Here is a 14,894-nt window from a genome sequence, read left to right as displayed (position 1 = left end):
ACAGGTGAGTTGAAAGATCTATTGAAGAAACCATTCATTAAGTCCCTTAAGGTGAAGATTTCATATATTGATAATGATAAAATTAACACAAATTAAAAGTTTCACTGATAAACACACAATTTTTCCTTGCTTTGAACCCCATGTTCTATATAGATCACAGCTCTGATCAGGAGAACACTATTTTAAAATACTGTGTAGGGTTTTTGTCAAATGATTAAGAAACATACTCTCTGTCACAAGAGACAGAAAGGTTGTATCTTAAAAGAAAAGTCTCCAAAATTTAGTAGAGTCTGATGTCATGTAGTTTCATAAACATGTATTCTCCCCAAAGAATGACACCTGAAAACTTTGCGTTAAATGAACTTTTCTTTTCCCTTTTTAGGAGGCGCCTGATATCAACGTGAAACGCATTGCAGTACTTCGTGCCCTTCCTGTATACCTGCGGGAGGAGGACCCAGAATTCTTTTAGACATGTAATGTAAGTGTAGTTTTTGCATTACTTAAATTCTGCCAGTAAGATAAAATGCTATGGATTTTTTTAAATACAATTTAATACCCTAGCAGCTACCAAATTGTACAAACAAAATACCCTCTCTGTAGAAAACCCACACACACACAGGTCAGGAGCAGGGCACAGGCATATCACAGCACTATGGCTATGCTGCAGGTGGCCCAAAAACCAGGCTGAAGTCAAGATTTAGTTTCTTTTTGAGATAAAGTCATGAAATAAAAAATTACTTTTTTTTTTAGAAAAATAATAAAAATACAAATTATGTAATGCAAGAAGCTAACACGTTAATGTACATTTTTCAAAAAAAGTAGAGTACCCTAACTCGTTACAAAGTAACCCACTACACTGCTGAATGTTTTGCTAGATTACAGGTCATGCTTGTCACATTCTCTCAAACCAACCTTACTTATTTAATTGGGGCGATCGTGGCTCAAGAGTTGGGAGTTCACCTTGTAATCAGAAGGTTGCCGGTTCGAGCCCTGGCTCCGACAGTCTCGGTCGTTGTGTCCTTGGGCAAGACACTTCACCCGTTGCCTACTGGTGGTGGTCAGAGGGCCCGCTGGTGCCAGTGTCCGGCAGCCTCGCCTCTGTCAGTGCGCCCCAGGGTGGCTGTGGCTACAATGTAGCTGCCATCACCAGTGTGTGAATGGGTGTGGATGACTGAATGTGTAAAGCGCTATACAAATACAGGCCATTTACCATTGATACTGTGTCTATTCCAGGCGGACGCATTGGATGAGTCGACCCTCATTGACACTCCAGTTGCCCTTCTCACAGTGGTTACCGACGGCGCTTCCCAGTCCAGTCCATTTTACTTCCTCAAGCATGGCTGTTTTGGTGAAAGGCGACTAGGTGATGCGTGATATTCCCAGATTTGCAAATGCATTTGCTTTATTGTTTGGCTTGATCTATGCTCTGCATTTAGACTACCCCAGGAAGCTGGTTCACACATTTGCCTTAGTCCAAAATATCTTCATGGGGCTTGTTGACGGCAAACCCCTGAAACCCCTGCCTACATGCTCTTAAGGAATATAAGGCAATGTTTGTTAGGACATGCACTCTGTTACTGAGCACTTTGTTTGAAGCACTTTAAGCACTTTAAGTTTACTACAGGCTTTGGGTGGATTTAACTCCATCAGTTTACCTAATTTTCCTATACTTGACTGCCTTATCTGGTTATTTGGAAGCTGATCGTCTTTGTACCCATTTTAAAAAATTGTTTTTCATTTCTATTTAAAAAAAAGTGATTAGTATTTGACTTTTTGTTTTGCATTTTTGTGTATTTTGAGAAAGATGCAATTAGGACTGATGTCGTCCTTTGTGAGTTTATAAAAAGATAAATGTTCTACACAGAATTTATAATGCTCACTTTATGGTGCCGATGTCCATGTTAGTTGTTTTATAAAAACATTTGTGATGTTTTTAAATTTTCATGAAAAAATGTTAAATAAACAAAATGTAAAGTAACTGAATTTCCGTACTTTTTTTTTTTTAGTAGTCTACACTCACAACATAAATATCTTTTAATTAATAATCAGATAATTTGAGTTTAGGTTGTAATATAATTGCATTGTGTTGCATCAAAATAATAAACTACAAGAAACACAAAAATATTGAAATTAAAGTATACAGTCTTTGAGTAAAGCTCAATTAATAAAATATAAAATATAATTTAAAATTTTTAGGTTAACAATAAATACAAATTTTGAGTACCCCATACTTAGAAGATATGAGTTTTTGTACTTAAATCTTTTGAGGTAATCAGTTTCCACAAAAGTTTTAAGTTCAGTCAACTTGTTCGGGTTTACAGTGTAGCTGAAGAAGAGTTTTTAAAACATCTGCAGCATAATAACATTACCTGGCAGTGTAGCTATCACACACAGAATCGCAGCATTACAGATATCTTGAGGCATGCTCAGCCCTCCAGCTAAGAAAATCCCAGAACTCTCTACAGCATTTTGAGTAGTAGAAACATTTTGTCACTCATCCAAGAAGAAGAAGTCACTTGGATGAGTGATGAAACGTTTCTCCCACAGATGAACAGAATCAACTTATGGGAGTTTAAAATGGCCTGTATTTGTAAAGCGCTTTGGGGTTCCCTAAGGAACACTAGATTCAGTCACACACACATTCACGCACTGGTGATGGCAGCTACATTGTAGCCACAGCTGCCCTGGGGCGCACTGACAGAGGCGAGGCTGCCGGACACTGATGCCACTGACCACCAGTAGGCAGAGGGTGAAGTGTCTTGCCCGACGACACAACAACCGAGACTGTCGGAGCCGGGGCTCAAACCGGGAACCTTCCAATTATAAGACAAACTGCCAACTCTTGAGCCACGATCGCGAAGTTTCTTGCCTTAGTTAGTTGTAAGGCAATAAAGAAATAATAAGGAAACATTTAATTCAATTCAATAATAATAAATAAACATTGTTCTCTCTCTAAATGTCTAATTTACCCTGCCCTAACTAAACTAATAAGCTCCTACCTAAGACTGATTATCGATTTATTGACTCAAAGTGATGTAAAAACAGCAGTTAGCAATGATTCTACGTGATTCCCACATCCAGAGCTGGAAAGCTCAATTTAAGCTCCCAGGAACGAAACAAGGCTATGGAGCAATTGGAGCAGCTACAACACCCACATCACTGCTGTAGCTGTAGCTCAGGAGCTAGAGCAGATCATTTACTAATCAGAAGGTTGGTGGTTTGATCCATGTCAAATATCCAGGATACTAACTCAAGTTGCTCTCTGCTAATCAGAAGGTTGGTGATTCAATCTCTCCAGTCTTTGCAAGCCAAATATCCTTGGGCAAGATACTAACCCCAAGTTCCTCTCCAATGCATTGGAGTATGAATGCGTGTGCATGTTAGATAGAAAGCACTTACTTAGAGGAGCATAGAAAAAAGCACTTTTCTGAATAGGTGTGAGTAGGTGAATCAGGGAAGTTGTGCAAAGTGCTTTGAGAGCTCAGATAGAGTAGAAAAGTGACCCTCGATTGATGGGTCCTGCTCGTCCGTTTTGATTCTGTGGAGGTTGCCATGTTTCTTTATTCTGATCCTCAAACGGAACTTATCTCCTGTCTTTTGAGAGGGTTCCCTCTTCAACAGAAGCCTTCACTGTCACTTCTTGCCACAGTTTTTGTCAGCTTGAGTCGTGGACTTCTCAGACCCTCTTGTGGCACCTTCTGTGTAAGGGAAGAGTGATCAGTTAGTTAGGCAACTGAGTTCTCCATCAGGGTGTGCTGGCTTCTGTTTCTGCTCCTCACAGTTTAGTGGGAGAGGAAGCTTCACCTCCTGGGTTTGTTACCTCAAACTGACACTCAGGCTGAGGCAAACCACTGCACCTGAGAGGACACACAAAATTCTACCAGATTTTCAGGTCAGGACCCTAGTACAGGAAGTCTAAATCAGCTCTCTGTTTAAAAAGTCCTAACCTCTGATCCTGAGTCTTACCCAGTAAGTAGGACTCATTCTTATATAATGTTTTTTATTCTCCCGAAGCAAGAGCTATTCACACTAAAATGGATTAACACTTTTAAAAGGTTTTTAACTTTTCGTAAAGGGCAAAAAAGGAATATCCTGAATTTAAACTTCTTTAATGCAGGATATGTTATTAAAGCAGTTTAACAGGAGCAAAGAAAAAGCATAATCAAATATTAATAATCGCATCATAATAATCAAGTCACCTAAATTTTACTTAGCATTTGCTCAGAGTGAGAACCAAATATTGGTTGTAGTCTTTGGATTGTTACAGTGTTACAGAGATTGGAGAGGAGAACGGGCACATCCAGGCCTGAAGATGCACATCTGCTGGTTTAGGTACAACCCAATCGGAAAGGAGTCAACTCTGGTAGGAAACAATGAAGATCCAAATCTTCTTTGAGTTGTACTGTAACGTGGTAAAAACGCATGGAAAAAAAATCATAAAAGCAATGTTTTTTTCAAGAGTACTTATGGGGACTAGAAAGGGGGAGCATGTTTCTCCTATACTGGCTTCTCTTTACTGGCTCCCTGTTAAATCCTGAGTTAAATTATGCTCCTCACATACAGTAGCAGATCTTAAATAATCAGGCCCCAAAAGTGCATGGAACTAAAACATTTTTAACTCAATCCCTCCTCCATTTCAGGGGCTAAAAGTAATTGGACAAATTAAATAACTCAAAAGAAAATGTTCATTCCTAATATTTGGCTGAAAGCCATTTGCTGGCAATGACAACCTGAAATCTTGAACTCATGGACATCACCAAATGCTGGGTTTCCACCTTTTTAAGGCTCTGCCAGGCCCTTAGTCCGGCTTCTTTCAGTTGCTGTTTGTTTTTTTATACACTGTAGATAAGTGCGTGCAGTTATCAGAGGATGCTGAATGTTAAGTCCCCATGAAAGAGGCAGGGGCCCACATCAGGGCGGGGCTGTTCAAACAAAAGACCACACATCAGGTTCTCACCAATTAACCAAGGAGGAAATTATGATCCAGACTCAAGTGATAGATCAACAATTATTCTGTCACCAGTGAACAGTTCTGATAGCAACGGTTCATGTAAGTAAAAAAAAAAAAGTAAATAAAAAACAAAACAAAACCTAAAAAACAAAAACAAAAATTGAAAAAACCCTGTTCCTTCTATTATGTTTCTCATTATTGTGTATAATCCCTGCTCTTATGCCTATTTTTACTACTTTGCTCTGTACAGTGTCCTTGAGTGTCCTGAAAGGCGCTTTTAAATAAAATGTATTATTATTATTATCCATCCACCCACTTATCCTTTTCAGGGTCGCTGGAGCCTAGCTGTCATAGGGCGAGAGGCGGGGTACACCCTGGACAGGTCGCCAGTCTGTCGCAGGGATAACATACAGGGACAGACAACCATTCGCACTCACATTCATACCTATTGACAATTTGGATTATCCACTTAACCTATCCCCACAAGGTGCATGTCTTTGGACAGTGGGAGGAAGCCAGAGTACCCGGAGAGAACCCACGCAAACATGGGGAGAACATGCAAACTCCACACAGAAAGACCCCGGCCTGATGGTGGAATTGAACTCAGGACCTTCTTGCTGTGCGGCAACAGTGCTAACCACCGTGCCACCTTGCATAACTACAGGGAGTGCAGAATTATTAGGCAAATGAGTATTTTGTCCACATCATCCTCTTCATGCATGTTGTCTTACTCCAAGCTGTATAGGCTCGAAAGCCTACTACCAATTAGGTGATGTGCATCTCTGTAATGAGAAGGGGTGTGGTCTAATGACATCAACACCCTATATCAGGTGTGCATAATTATTAGGCAACGTCCTTTCCTTTGGCAAAATGGGTCAAAAGAAGGACTTGACAGGCTCAGAAAAGTCAAAAATAGTGAGATATCTTGCAGAGGGATGCAGCAGTCTCAAAATTGCAAAGCTTCTGAAGCGTGATCATGGAACAATCAAGCGTTTCATTCAAAATAGTCAACAGGGTCGCAAGAAGCGTGTGGAAAAACCAAGGCGCAAAATAACTGCCCATGAACTGAGAAAAGTCAAGCGTGCAGCTGCCAAGATGCCACTTGCCACCAGTTTGGCCATATTTCAGAGCTGCAACATCACTGGAGTGCCCAAAAGCACAAGGTGTGCAATACTCAGAGACATGGCCAAGGTAAGAAAGGCTGAAAGACGACCACCACTGAACAAGACACACAAGCTGAAACGTCAAGACTGGGCCAAGAAATATCTCAAGACTGTTTTTTCTAAGGTTTTATGGACTGATGAAATGAGAGTGAGTCTTGATGGGCCAGATGGATGGGCCCGTGGCTGGATTGGTAAAGGGCAGAGAGCTCCAGTCCCACTCAGACGCCAGCAAGGTGGAGGTGGAGTACTGGTTTGGGCTGGTATCATCAAAGATGAGCTTGTGGGGCCTTTTCGGGTTGAGGATGGATCCAGGCCGTCTTTGTTACTTCGGAAACATGGCTCGAACAATTTCTCTTCAACGACGTAATCCGATAACAACCGATCTCTTTACCCGTCGGCTTCCACAGTTACAACAATACAACAGCTTCTTGTCATTTTTGTGTTTCTTTTTATTGCTGTATAACTGATTTCAATTGAAAGCCTACGTGCGCTAGTACCTCTTGCCACGAGTTCCCAGAATTCTTTGCGGTTTTACCCCTGAGTGACGTCACATTTTCAATCTCTATTAAAAGGAAGTTTTTCCCGCTGTCACCAAAGCACTTGCTCAGAGGGGATAATTTAATTATTGGGATTTTCTCTGGGGTTTTTTGTATCATTGTAGGATCTTTGCCTTGCAATATAAAACACATTGAGGCAACTGTTGTTGTGATTTGGTGCTACATAAGTAAAATTGAATTGAACCAGAATTCTATTAGAAGTCATTATGAAAGACCGGACACATTGGCAGTCAAGATAAGGAAATGTCATGTTGTTTATTTATTATTCACAGGTGAACACAGCAGAGGCGTGGAGGAGTTCATACCACACATTCGGCACATTCAGCAAGGCAAAATGTCAGTGACTAATCAGAAGTAGAAATCCTTCATGCAGGGACACATAAATGCCCCAGGTCAGAAACACTTTTTCACCAACACAGTTTGAAACTTCTGTCACTATCAGTCTATAGATCTCTATAAACTGGTGTTTACTTCTGTTTATTTGCCTTTTTCTTATCTGTATGCAGGAAAGCCTGCTTGGAATTCATGTGCCTATGAAACGGTCAGTAACAGTCCAAACATTTGAAAAGCACAGGAAGTATCAGGACGATCAACACTAAAATGCTTGAGAGTTGGGAAAGCCCTGTGGTAATGCACCTCCTTTATTCTGGCACTTTACTTTAGGTAGGGAGGAAATGTCAGTTTGTGTGGAGTGTTCTTAGCCCTCATCGATGTTCTTTAAATAAAGTATGTTTATCACTACCTGCTCACCTCCAGGGTCCAAGCTTTAGTTTGGAATTATCCACAGAAAAGGTTTACATTTGACAAAATGAGAGAGAAAGACCGATCCATCTAATTTGGTTTAAAATGGAGCACTGTAACAAAAAATAATTTCCCCCAGGGATCAATAAAGTATTCTGATTCTGATTCTGATTGCCTTCATGCTGCTGCCTCTTCTCGGAGTGACAACTTAGGGTTGTCACTGTGTGTGTGTGCGTGCGTGCGTGTGTGTGTGTGTGTGCGTGCGTGCGTGTGTGCGTGCGTGTGTGTGTGTGCGTGCGTGCGTGTGTGCGTGTGTGCGTGCATGTGAGCATCATCGCCTCAATCTCCATGACAATGATATCCTATTCAGCTAGGCACCTGCCAGGATAAGAGGTGAGTGTGGAGGAGTTCAGTCAGTCAACCAGGGAAAAAAAGCATCAAAATGGCCACCCCACCCTCACCAGGTGTTGGTATACTGAAAAGGATCAAACTTCCAAAAATTCATTCAGCTAAATTTACCCCTTGAAGTCACCCAGGGTGCAGAAACTGCAGTAGCCATGGCAACACCTTGCAGACAGTGACCAGATTGTGCAGCTGTGTTGAATGGGAAAATAAACATCATGCTTAAGAGACAATACCACTACAGAAAACATCACAAACATCAATTTATCTGTGATGCAGGGAAGTTTCACAACGGTGTATGTGCCTATATGGACCTGTTTATAGGACAGGTTTTTTTGTTATCTGGTAAAAGGATGACTCGACAGACGGAACCAGTCTGAAGCAAGCCCTCATTGAGGAGCAGCGATTCCACAGTTCCAGTTAATTGGATGGCGAGCCAACCCAAAAGTGATCAGGATTTGCTGAGGTTTTATTTCAAGCCAAAGTTTCGTTCCCATTGAAGCTTCAGATACCTGCAGGACTACGAACTTTCTTCCTTCATCGGAGTGTGGTAGGACAAACATTAAACAAACTGAACGGGCCCCAACGATCCATCAGTTACCAGACATTATTCACTCATACATTTGACTCAGAGAAAGCTGTATGCGCGCACTTTTATTTAGTTTGTTATTTTGGGGGGAAATATTTTGTATTTTATTTCATTGCTTTCATTACATTTGTTGCAGCTGCTGTGTGTCAAATATAACAAATTTGTGAACAGTCTACTGTGGTGTGGTCTCTCTTTATTGGTGTTTATACCTTGGGCTCCTGTCGATCCTAGATTATCTGATATTGTCTAGTGGGAGTTCGGTCATTCTTAATAATAATTCGTAAGTTGGGTTACACAAGACAATAGAACAGCAGTCCCCAAACTTTTTTGTGCCATGGACCGGTTTATGCCCGACAATATTTTCACGGACCGGCCTTTTAGGTGTCGCGGATAAATACAACAAAATAAAACTAGTACCGGTACCGAAAAAAAGAAGATTTATTCATAACACACGTGAAAAGACCCAGGAAAACCGAGTTAACGATAAAAACGATAACAAAATAACGCTGAAAACCGATAAAAACCCTGAAAACCATACATTTCATACCTGACCCTCAACTCTCACGGCCCGGTACCAAACGACTCACGGACCGGTACAGGTCCGAGGCCCGGGGGTTGGGGACCGCTGCAATAGAACATACCCTAAATGCTTAGTGGTTTTGCTGAAACCATATTGTGCAGTATGAGTGGATACGGCTACTTTAGCAGAGTTCATTTTTAGCTTTTTAACATTGGTCCATATTATTAAGAAATAAGTAACCTACTCTTACTTCAAGGATACTAACTAGTATGTCTTTTATTGAGGATCTGAGTGATCCATGAGTGATCAGTCTTGATTTGGTAAGGTTTAGGCAAGTAATTTGTACTTTAATTTGCATTTAAAGGTTAAAGCATTTCAACTATTTGGCTTGGTTTAGGAAATAATCATAGTTGAGATGATGGAAATAAGACCATATAAACCTCCAACCTTTACACAAAAGTGGATGTGTTGCTGGGAACATGCCAACACTCAACACATTTTAACTCTTGAATATCCAACTGACTTATTTCCAGGCCACCTACCGCCACCATTACTGAGACTAACAAGCTGATCTACACCACGGCAGCAGTGATCACTGAGATGCTTAGCTACAAGTTGAACAGCCACAAGGAGCAGTACCCTCCACGGAGAAGGAGACTAGAGGCCAAAATCAAGGTAGCACAGAGGGAGGTTAGCCAAATATCGAAGCTGCAGAAAGGTGCAATGCAGAAGGTGCCTAAAAAGTACAGCAAGCTGTCCATACCTGAGGCCTTGGAAAATGCCAAGCAAAGACTCACAGCCTTGACCAGCCGCTTGAAGAGGTACACCACAGAGATAGAAGGCAGGACAATAAACCATCTGTTCTGCACAGAACCAGCCAAGGTGTACTCTCAGTGGCAGGGGAACAATATGAGAACAGCACCACCAAGGCTGGAGACAGAGCAATACAGGAGAAGGACACAAACCATAATGGCAATGCTCAGTGGCTAGTGGATGTAAGAGCAGACCACAGCAACCTCCCTGAACAGGGTCCAGTAACCATCACAGTGGCAGACACCCAAGAAAGGGTCTCCAGTATGAAGAGTGCTGACATGGTTCCTACTAGCAGCACAAATGAACCAGCTACTAGTCGATGAGAGACACCCAGAATGGCTAACTGAAGGCCAGACAGTCCTGGTCCCTGAGGACACCCAGAAGGGATTGGTCCTATCCAACTATGGGCCAATAACCTGCCTCAGTACCAAATGGACGCTCCTGTCAGGCATCATAGAGGCTAAGATGAACAGGCACATGGGTGGCCTTGTTCATCTTCACTCAATACATGAGTGGGGCCCTGAAAGCAACTGGCAAGAATACCAGAGGGGCAAAACACCACCTACTGGTAGACCGAGCAGTCAGCTGAGACTGCAAGACCAGAGTGACCAACCTGTGCACTGCCTGGATTGATTACAAAAAGGCCTATGACTCAATGCCCCACAGCTGTATCCTGGAATGCCTAGAACTATACAAGATCAACAGGACCCTAAGAGCCTTCATCAGGTACTCAATGGGGATGTGGCATACAACACTAGAGGCCAACTCCAAGCCCATAGCACAAGTCACCATCAAGTGCGGGATCTGCCAGGGAGATTCTGTGTCCCCACTGCTGTTCTGCATAGGCCTGAACCCCCTCAGTGAGATCATTAACAAGACTGGCTACGGATACCGACTACGGAACGGAGCAGTTGTCAGCCACCTCCTGTACATGGATGACATCAAGCTGTATGCCAAGAGTGAACGAGACAGCGATTCACTGATCCACACTACCAGGCTATACAGCAATGACATCGGAATGTCATTCGGACTGGAGAAATGTAGTCGGATGATAACAAAGAGAGGGAAGGTAGTCTGAACTGAGGGGATCAAACTACCAGAAGGCAACATTGCAGACATAGAGGACAGTTACAAGTACCTGGGGATCCCGCAGGCAAATGGAAACCATGAAGAGGCCGCCAGGAAAACTGCAACCACCAAGTACCTGCAGAGGGTCAGGCAAGTCCTGAGGAGTCAGCTGAACGCTAAGAACAAGATTCGGGCCATCAACATGTACGCCCTGCCCGTGATCAGGTACCCTGCTGGGATAATAAGATGGCCAAAGGAGGAGATAGAAGCCACTGACATCAAGACAAGGAAGCTCCTGACCATGCATGGAGGGTTTCACCCCAAGTCCAGCACCCTGAGGCTGTACGCTAAGCGGAAGGAAGGAGGCCATGGACTGGTGAGTGTCAGCACCATAGTCCAGGAAGAGGCAACGAACATCCACGAGTACATTAGGAAGATGGCCTCAACCGACCGCATGCTCAGTGAATACCTCAGGCAGCAGAAACCAAGAAAAGAGAAGGAATCATCATGGCAGGATAGGCCCCTGCATGGTATGTACCACTGGCAGATAGAGGAGGTGGCTGATATCCAGAAATCTTACCAGTGGCTGAACAAAGCTGGACTGAAAGACAGCACAGAGGCACTAATCATGGCAACACAGGAACAAGCTCTAAGCATGACATTGATAGAGGCTGGGTTCTATCACACCAAGCTAGACCCCAGGTGCAGGCTGTGTAAAGATGAGACAATCCAGCACATAACAGCAGGGTGCAAGATGCTAGCAGGCAAGGCATACATGGAACGCCATAACCAAGTGGCCGGCATAGTGTACAGAAACATCTGTGCCGAGTATAACCTGGAAGTCCCGAGGTCAAAATGGGAGACGCCCCCAAAGATGGTGGAGAATGACCGAGCTAAGATCCTGTGGGACTTCCAGATACAGACGGACAAAATGGTGGTGGCTAACCAACCGAACATGGTGGTGGTAGACAAGCAGAAGTAGATGGCCGTAGTGATCGATGTAGTGATACCGAATGACAGCAACATCAGGAAGAAGGAACACGAGAAGCTCGAGAAATACCAAGGGCTAAAAAACACCATAGTGGCAAACCTAACGCTACCCCTGACATCACTGGTGACCTGGTGGATGGTAAGAATTCAAGAGTTTGTGATTATTTAATGTTTAACTTTTTGAACCAGGCGGTGAATACAGCTTAGCAGTAAAAACAAAGAAACTTTAGCTGTTTGTGATTGTCAGTGGCATCTGTGTATGTTTCCATAGTTTGCATAAGAATCTGAGACTTCCACTGCATGAAGAAACGTTTTTGCGATGATTTGGTTAATTTGATTAAATTTACTCCTATGGGAGGACTTTGTATGTAAATGTGATAATAATATTTTTTCTCATTGGGTACACTATAGAGAACTGGATTTAATGACATTCACTAAACATGTCTGAGCATTTACGTCGATTCAAGCAATCTGGTAATCTAGTTACGCAGAACATATGGCTGAGAAGTTGAACTTACTATTGCCACATATTATTGCTCACTGCTCCAAAGAGCACAATGAGTTTTACATGTATTTACATTACATTTATAGATTGAATAACAGCTTTTTGCTGATGGTCTTTCAGGTTTTGCTAGATTAAGCTAAAATGTTTCTCACTTCAACACATTTTGACTAAGGTGGCCTAAATTTAAAAAAAAAACAACTTAATGAATCTTTTGTGTGTGTGGGTTTACCATTTTCATTTTCAAGTTTTCCAGTGTCTAAGAATCAACATTCTGTTTTCATTGCAGCATAACTGGTTTTAACATGAGATCTTCAAGAGACAAGAATCCCAAACCCTAACCACAGCTAGCTGTTGAAAAATATCACCTCTGGAAAGATGCTCTATGTGAAATCTCCAAAGTGACTTCTGTTTTTCAGGGCACTCCTGAAGTCAGTGTAACAGATATTAAAAAGAGGAAGAACTGTGGGCAAAAGGAATCTCAGTTAGGGTGTTACTGTGTTGATGCATCTTTGTTTATGTGTGTGTGTGTGACTGAGAAATGCAAGAAGCGTGTGTGTGTGTGTGTGTGTTTGAGTGCTCTGATGCATGTGTGTGTTAAGTGAAACAGGAGGGTTCAGGCTTGACAGTCACGCACAGGCACACCTTGCCAGTCCCATCTCTCACTCACGTTTTTCTCCCTGTCTGCCTTCATCATATTCCACTCCTCCTCATCGTTTTTCTGCTCCTTCTTCCCCTTACCTTCGTTCCTTTCGTCTTTTGCACTTCCACTGTATCTGTTTTTCACCCACTTTATGCCACCGCTTTATCTCACTGGATAAAGCTTTCTCTGCTCTGGAGTTTGTTTTGCTCTCTGCTCTGCCTTTATCTTTCATTTGAATGCTGTGTATTTGCAGAAGCAGAGAAAGAGAGAGAGAGAGAGAGAGAGGCATAAATGAAGAGAGAGAAAGAGAGAGAGAGAGACAGCATCCCCATGTCAGGCCAATGATGGATTAGAATACTAAAATACTGAAGAGAGAAAGCAGGCACACTAGAAACTCAAATCTGACATGGTGTGTGTCTGTGTGTGCACACACATTTGTCCATGCAAATCTACTGCTTGGTAATAGAACAATAAAAAAAAGCGCTCCTTTCCATGAACACATCCTCCTCTAGTCCTCTCTCACCCTGGAGGCTTGTGTCGTATTGCTCTCTCTCTTCCTCTCAAAGGTGATTTAACGCATGACTTCTCTGCTTGTTTAGTACATATTATTGTAAATCACCAGTGTCCAGTCCATCCTCTGCCTCTCTTTCTCCCTCTTGTCATTCCATCATCAGGTATCTATCTTCACAACAAACAGCCGGAACAACAATTAAAATGAACAATGGGTTCCAGTAAAAGGATACTGCTCCAGCCTCTGCTAGCCACATAATTCAGACACCTGCTCCCCCCCAAGCTGATCTCAATTAACCCCTGCTATCAGGTAATGCAGAGGAAAATGGAGTGGAGTGGCTGTGAGGTCAAAGGAGACAGTTCATTGACTTTTGAAGTAATTTGCTTTAAACCACATGCTCAGTGTTGTCAATTTGAAAAGGAACATCTGGTAAGTGTAATCAAAGACTGATGTTGTCTTTGACCAAGGCAACAATATTCTCTTCTAGTATTTTTAAACCCATGTGGAAGAAATTTGGTGTTTGGAGAAGTTATTCTTGCTACCCAGCCCCAAGAAAGAAACATCAAGCTCAGCGCAGCAGGGAGTGGGAAATGAGACATCCACCCATGGAAATAGGAGCAGCAGTGTTTTCCGGTGGCAGATACATGGAGTGAACAGAACACTGACAGCTCAACTGCACTGCCATATCGATGATTTTCTGTAGAATCACAATAGTAGAGCAGCAGACCTTTGGTTGTGGAGGCGTTCAGGACAAGAGAGTATTTGCCATTAGGGCTCTTTTACCACTCCAAAGTAAGAACATAGTCTCACAACAATTTATGAAACTGTAACAGAATTGTATCTATTCATCGGTGCTTCTGGACAACTTCTTGGTTAGGACTAGAAAAAACTACCCTGTGACATTTAGGCAATAAAAAGGCTTAAACAAGAGGATTGTTTGTATTAAATCACAACAATTGGCACATTTTTCAAATCTTAATTTTTTTGTGATTGCTCATCATGTTATTATTGGGGTTTCTTAATAATATTGTAGGGTCTTTACCTTAAAATATTAAACACATTGAATTAGCTGTTATTGTGAATTACATGTAAATTATACTTGAATTGGTTACTAGGGTAACGTGTGCTTCTGTAAAGGCGTACAAAATACATGTTAAGTCTGCACACATGAAACAAATCATGTTTAAATGGTTAAATTTAAAGTTGTGTTGACTGCAATTAAAAATAGGGTCAAACAACAGTTTTTTGATGAGTGAATAAATGCTTTGTGTGATCATTACAAATTTTGCTATGAGACTTTTTTTTTCTTTTATCATTTTACCAAGTCCACCCTGGAAACAACTGCTTGTTACTTATTTCTGAACAAGTAATGTAACGTTTACTGCTTACTTAGCTTTACAGGTTTAACGCCAAAGAAAACTAGCTGCTACCGGTGGCTGATGTG

The 14,894-nt window shown here is 42.0% G+C and overlaps 1 long non-coding RNA gene across 1 annotated transcript; it reads left to right on the top strand.

Annotated features, from left to right (window-relative positions):
- Positions 1-412: 412 nt before the first annotated feature.
- Positions 413-1,974, top strand: LOC146581455 (uncharacterized). The gene is made up of 2 exons (XR_014888508.1): positions 413-478; positions 1,234-1,974. It is a non-coding gene; the product is annotated as an uncharacterized LOC146581455 (long non-coding RNA).
- The last annotated feature ends 12,920 nt before the right edge of the window (positions 1,975-14,894 follow it).

Source organism: Mchenga conophoros, linkage group LG2 (genome assembly GCF_057382185.1).
Source record: "Mchenga conophoros isolate Kocher_MC1m ecotype Shallow Benthic linkage group LG2, M_conophoros_male_GT1.1, whole genome shotgun sequence".
NCBI lineage: Eukaryota > Metazoa > Chordata > Actinopteri > Cichliformes > Cichlidae > Mchenga > Mchenga conophoros.
This window is presented reverse-complemented; position numbering and strand designations above follow the sequence as displayed.